Below are 6,904 nucleotides of genomic sequence, written 5' to 3'. Positions count from 1 at the left end.
CACTCCTGGTTGGGACCTCGCTCGTTTACAGTGGGGAGAAAGAGGTTGTGTGCCCGGAAAGATTTATCGCCCACAATAGCCTATGGTCGTTGGAAGGGGCGTTGTTTTTTGATGCCAAACTATTGAGAGGAAGCAATAGGAAAATGTTAACTTGTACTCGTGCAGGTGTGCCAGTGGAATGAGAACCTGTTCGAGATTGATGGATACCGAGTCCTGGGATAAACTGCTCGGGGTGCAAGGTGTTAGCTTAAAGGTAAAGTCACGACCTTTGAGCCGTACAGGCCAGTTCAATACCTAATCTGGGCTGAGCAATTGGCTGCAGCATCCCTAGGGTAGGGATGGGTAACTTGCCAGCATTGTTGGTGTGCGTGTGCGTGTGCTTTGGGTGAGGACCAGGCAGGGCTTGGCTGTGACGTCCTCTACAGTCAAGTAACCTGCTGACACTCACTATCGCACACAGGACAAATAGCCACTTGATTGAGGCACTGGAGGGCAGTGAGGACCTCCAGACCTTCAGGACAGTTATGGAGAGGAAAGGAGAAAATTGGAGAAGGGAAAACAAAATAGTCATTAAAAAGGAAACTAGCCTTGGATTGATGTGAATAACTGGAACGACCATCAAAACCTGAGCCAGAATGGAGCCACTATCTTCTCTTTTACCTCAGCAATGGCAAAAGACAAGTTGTCCTTGCTAAAATTAGCAGTTATCCAAGTCCACATTTAGATTTGCTTGTGTTTCTGGTTTTATGTCTAGGTTTGCCAGTATCACATAATTAAGATCATTAACATTTGTAAGGTTGCAAGAGTTCAATACCAAAGTTCCTGTAAAAGTTCATTGTAGAGTCAGTTCTTTGTCCAAATGAATGTGCCTGAAAGAAGATAGCCAATAAGAAATGTGAAATACAAAGATTTGTTTTAGTCATATTGATGAAACTGGGATGTATTCATATATTTTGCCATAAGGCATTAGACATGAGGCAACAAGGTAGACTGCAGTCTCTTTTCAAAAATGCTCAATCTCTTAAGCGCTCTTGTTGCTGTATCAGTTTATATCTTCGCTGAGGTAGGATAATATTGCACAAAAGGCAGCCTACCTAGCAACATAAAATCAGAAGACTTATCACAAGGCTGCCCAGCAAATTAGAGTATCAGAATGAAACAGGGTGGTGAAATTAATTTCTGCACCACTGAGAGTTGATATGTTTGACCGAGTACAGCGTGGAACTGGGTAGTGCAGTGACTTAAATACTTACCTTTCACCTCTGGGACCTGAGTTCAAATCCGGTCCAGACTGATGAAACAATGGTCACCTCTGAAATGAGTTTGTGAAGTCTCAATCCAGTTTTTTGTGGACATGGGCCCACAAGATAAAACGATCATCAATTTGGCACTGTCACTCAAACATGCATTTATAACTGTTTATATATTTTTATACTGATTAAGGAAACCGTTAGTGCAGTAGATAGTTGGTTGCCCAGGGTGCATGGTCAGTCTGTTGAGGTAGAAACTTTCTCTGGCAGTACACCACCTATGCCCAAGAGGGTGACCTGTTTCCTTGTCTTTGGCAATAAGGATCCAAACCCAGAAGGCATAAAAAAAATGGCCCTCTGATTTTCTCTCCATTCTGTAGAGAGGTGCCTGGCCTCTGTTTAGTGGGGTTGACAGAAACTCAAAGCCTAGGGAATCAAATTTGTGTCCTGAAACTGCTGCAGCACAGAGAACTGGTGTGTCTACGTACTGTGCCACACCTTTTAAAAAAAAAGATTAGAAGCAGAGTTTGTTTCACGTTAATGTACTCATAAATATGTAACTTTTATGACAGTCCAAATGGACTCTACAGCTAGAGTGAATAAGTGAACTTGCAAGATGATTTTAATTTGCTTTTTCTTCATTTAAAAGAAATAAAGTTTCCCCCTTTTTATTTCAAACCTCCTCCAACACATCATCACTTGATCCAGAGGGCAGAGCAAGCAAGGTGGGTAGTCTCAGCATTTGAATGTTTCCACTCTTCCCTGTGGGAAAGTCTCTGCATAACGCTCCCCATATCAACCTGGATGAGATTAAGAAACTCCCTGTGTGGTAATTCATGGAGATGTTTCCAATTGTAGGGGAGATCAAAACTAGGGGCCATAAATATAAGATAGTCACCAATAAATCCAATAGGGAATTCAGGAGAAACTTCTTTACCCAAAGAGTGGTAAGAATGTGGCACTCACTACTACAAGGAGTAGTTCAGGCAAACAGCATTGATGCATTTAAGGGGAAGCTAGACAAGCACAAGGGAGAAAGAAATAGAAGGATATGCTGATAGGATTAGTTAAAGAGGGGTGGAAGGAGGCTCCCGTGGAACATAAACGCCTGTATAGACCAGTTGGGCCGAATGGCCTGTTTCAGTGTTGTAGACTCTGTAATTCAAGCTTTAATTTTATGTTTGAAAACCTCCTTAATAATGGAAGAGAATAATCTACGCAATTAATTTTGTTTTAAAGGTACAAGCTCAGGGAATGCAACACAGACAAAGTGGAGGCCATTCACTAAAATAAATGGCTTCGTTTATACTCTGCTATTCTTTGGGCCCTGTGTCTGTGCATAGGATATGTATGCTTCTTGGTTTTATACACAGGCTGCATGTCCCCTTTGTATTTTTATTTGCAGGATATTGGATCTCGTGTAATATGTGTCCCCCACTCATTCTTGGGCACAGAATGGGTGTTTTACTTTGTATCGGTGTACACAGGATGTGGGTTCTCCTTAATTGTTGCAAACTGGAGATTAAAAGGAATGACTAAAATATAAAACTGTCACAATGACAAAACGCTGCAACTATTTCCTCAAAAGAAGAGAGTCACCAAATATTTCTGCTACTGTACTTCCTGCTTCAGCCATTGTCTTATGAGAGCAGAAGGTAAATGATGCATAGTGAGGGGGAGAAACTTTATCTGCAATCCAGGTGTGTGCTTTTCTTTCTACGGATTAGATTTCTGCTTCATGATTAGTCAGTGGGTGCTCAGGACAGCCGATATGACTGGTTATTGTATCAAAGAGGAGATAGCTGTCTAAGATTCAATTTAGGATCTCGGAGTCATTCTGAAATTCATTGTGAAGGAATGTGGGTTGTACACCACCTTTCTTTTCAGACAAAATAAGAGATTTTACTTAAAGACAAAACCTTTGGGCTACAAATACTTTTATTTCAATGCTACTATTAATCAAACATACATGATGTAACCTTGAATAGGTTTTGCATGTCTACTAAAATGTTGTGTTTTGTTTTTGTAAATTAACAATAATTTACAAAATAAAAGAATAAAATTAGGTCCATGATATTCTAACAATTCTTCATATCTTTACAATCACTGTTGTCCATTTCCTGACCGTCCAGTCAGATTGTCAGTTTTCTTCTCAGTGTTAGTTGCTGTGTTTTTTACTTTTCCGATTGGTAAAGTACAGCCGATCATATTATGCAAAAATCTTTCTCCCCATTTCAATTTTATCCCCAACCACATTCTATCAAACAAATGCCAGCAAAAAGATTCCGTAAGATACAGCTACCATGGCAGTTCCTCACCTACGTCACTGTTGAAAGGAGAAGAGTGAGACAGAGAAACAGAGACACAGACACATCTTGTTGAGACAGAGACACAGACACATCTTGCTGAGATAGACAGAGACATCTTGTTGAGACAGAGAGAGAGACACACATCTTGTTGGGACAGACAGACAGAGAGAGAGAAGAGAAAGAGTGGGGGGAATGGATCAAGAGAAAACTTGAGAAACTCTATTGCGGTGGGGCATCTCCAGCTCCGATGGGAGTGAGAGAGAGTTGTTTTTGTGGCTTAGTGGGCCCATATAATAAAACACCAAATTCTCTAACTCACCATCTACAGTATCAAAGTGTACAAATCCAAAGTAAAGTGTTTCTCAAATTGAAGTAATAGTTTCCAAACTGATTTAAGATTGCGTTCAACATGTTTATTTAAAAAATCAAGTTATAAAGCAGATTATCTAAGGGGGTTGTACAAAGTATATGGAGAGGGGAAGTGTTATTAATGTAGGATACTGGATGGCTGGGAGCATATTACAGGTTAAATTGAGAGAATTTTGGAAACAGTGAAACTGAAACATTATTTTTGATATTCCTATAATTACATGTGTGGTGGGGGGGTGGGCTCTGAATGATAACATATGTAAAAAAGATAATCATGCAAGTCCCGTTCACCCATCACCCCTGTGCTCACTGACCTACATTGGCTCCCGGTTCACTAATGCCTTGATTTTAAAATTCTCATCCTCGTGTTTAAATTCATCCATGGCCTCACCCCTCTGTATCTCTGTAACCTCCTCCAGCCCTACAACCTTCCAAGAACTCTGCATTCTTCCAACTCTGGCCTCTTGTGTATCCTGCACTCCTTTTGTCCAACTATTGACAGCCGTGCCTTCAGCTGTCCTTCAACTAAGCTCTGGAATTTTCTCTCTAAATCACTTCTCTCTCCTCCTTTGAGATGCTCCTTAAAACCTACCTCTTTGATCTGTCCTAATTTGTCCTTTTGCTCGGTGTCAATTTTTGTCTGATTACGCTCCTGTGAAGCCCCTTGGGACATTTTACTACATTAAAGGCAGTATATAAATGCAAGTTGTTGTTGACGTTATATGCCATCGCATAACTGGTATTATTAGGAGTCCTTTTGTCAGCGTTAATGAAACTAATGAGACTATATAATTATATTTATATACACATACAACTCATTTGATGTTATGTAGAAGACATAATACATATTATATACATAACTGCCACTATATACACAACATATTGAAAACAAACACACACTGCTATACAAATTGTGCACCACTTATCTTACAAACCACACTATATAAATCACACGTTATACAATCTATACATTGTATATTACACTGGATGGACATATACAATCCTATGGCACTGTTTGAAGAAGAGCTAGGGAGTTCTGGTATCTGCAAGAGGGCGGCTGGGAGAGATGTCGAGGTAGAAATCAGGAGGGGGCGAGCTGTGGCTGATAGCGGCCCATAGTTTTAATGTGAAGTCGGGAGGAGTACTCCTGCTCCACATCAGGCAAGTATTTTTTTAAAAACTTACCTTTTTGGTGCTGGCAGCAGCGGTCCCTTTAAGGTTTAAGGTCCCTACTGGTTAGACAGTATGTAGACCTGGTTTTCCTGAATGCAGCCGGCCTGGCACTGGCTATGTTCAGGGCAAACCAATTTGATAACGAAGGCCTCAAACCAGGCATTAAGCCCCTTCTTTGCGTATGCAAAAGGGCCTAACACCTATTTCAGGCGCGGGACTGAACACCTCTTTTGATGCCTATACCAAAATGGTGGACCGCACACTTCTGGCTCAGAATGTGCGTGCACATGCCATCCGCCATATTGGACACTTTGGCACCCGGTGTATGCCTGTACAATGGGCGTTGCCTCATTGAATTTCTAGGCCATCATGCCCAGCCGCAATAAAGACTCAAAAGTTAAATCAGGATAACTACAGACCAGAATTCCTTCTGCCGTTCCAGTCAACATTTACAACAACTCAGTCACTAACCATCTACTATCTGTTTCCCATACTGGCTTTAGTACAAACTGGGCAACCTTTAGCACTGTCAAATGGAGTGTTTATCTTGATGCTCAGTTTAAAGTCAGAGCAATAGTCCTTGATGACCTATAGACTTAACAGGTAGATCTAGGCTTGGCAGGCAAATGGTGTTACCCTCAGCATGAGAAGATCAAGTCAATAACTGTCATAACCTGGCTGTGATGCTGCATATCCACCGATACTCCATAAGAGTACCAAGTTCCCTTTAGTTATAAATATTTGGCTCTTTTATTTAGTAACCACATCCAAACTATGTCGAAATCGATAAGTGGCAACACTGGCTGGAAGTGCTGGTTGAAGAGTCAGAATCTTCAAGAAAGTGTGACTCCACTCGTCACCATCAGTAACTTCACGATTCCACAAAGTGTATATCCGCTCAATGAGTGAATGCTGCGGCTCAGTTCTGCAGTCAGGGAGTTATAAGGGGTGATTCCACCACGAGGTGCTCCCAGCGAGCGCATCTTGGGAAATCAAGGGGGTTAACGGATGGAAAACCACAGGCTGCAGGCCGCAATTTCCCGAGATGCCTTTCCTACAAGTACCACTCCCCTGCTGGAAGTGTCAGATCACAGAATCAACCCTATAGGGGCAGGTGCCCTCGGGGTCAAAAGGGATACTTTGCAACTAAGCAAGACTCCCTTCCCCTTCACCATCCTGTTGGAAGAGGAATGGCATTCCCTGAATATTCAGAACTGAAACTGCATGAATAAGTCCAATCTGGGTAGTCATTTTGAAACACAGCTCCTTCAGTATTATGAGCTGATTGCTTCAATCCACCTAAAAGCACAAACATTTGTTTTAATTATATATATATATATATTTAAAATTCTGTGGGGTTAAAGGCCACAATTATAGTGTACTGTAATTCCTTGTTCTTGTGTACAAAACGTTCCAGGTTCATCCCAGTTTATTTGTAGAGTAATTAAAGCAACTGGCTTAAGATTGGAAACTGAGTACAACTGCAGACTGTAAAGATCTGTTGTGCTCTGCGCTTATTACAAGTCAACTGTACCACAAAATTGGTCCAGTGCCAGGAGATATGTATATATCGCGCTAGGACCCCAGGGGAAACCGCCTCGCTCCATCTCGTTACACCCATCAGCTCAAGCATCTCACGTCCTTTGAGGCGAGTTACAGGAAAATGGGACTTTAAACAAACACTTCCAGTGAATATATACAGTGACAGCAGAGCAAGCAGCAGGAATATCAGCCTGCAGCCCCGGCAGTGTTGTTGCAAAGGCGGGAACCTTAGAGCGTGTATATAGGTTGCACTTTTAAAAA

The sequence above is a fragment of the Heptranchias perlo genome, chromosome 27 (assembly GCF_035084215.1).
Source record: "Heptranchias perlo isolate sHepPer1 chromosome 27, sHepPer1.hap1, whole genome shotgun sequence".
NCBI lineage: Eukaryota > Metazoa > Chordata > Chondrichthyes > Hexanchiformes > Hexanchidae > Heptranchias > Heptranchias perlo.
Note: the sequence above shows the minus strand (reverse complement) of the source record.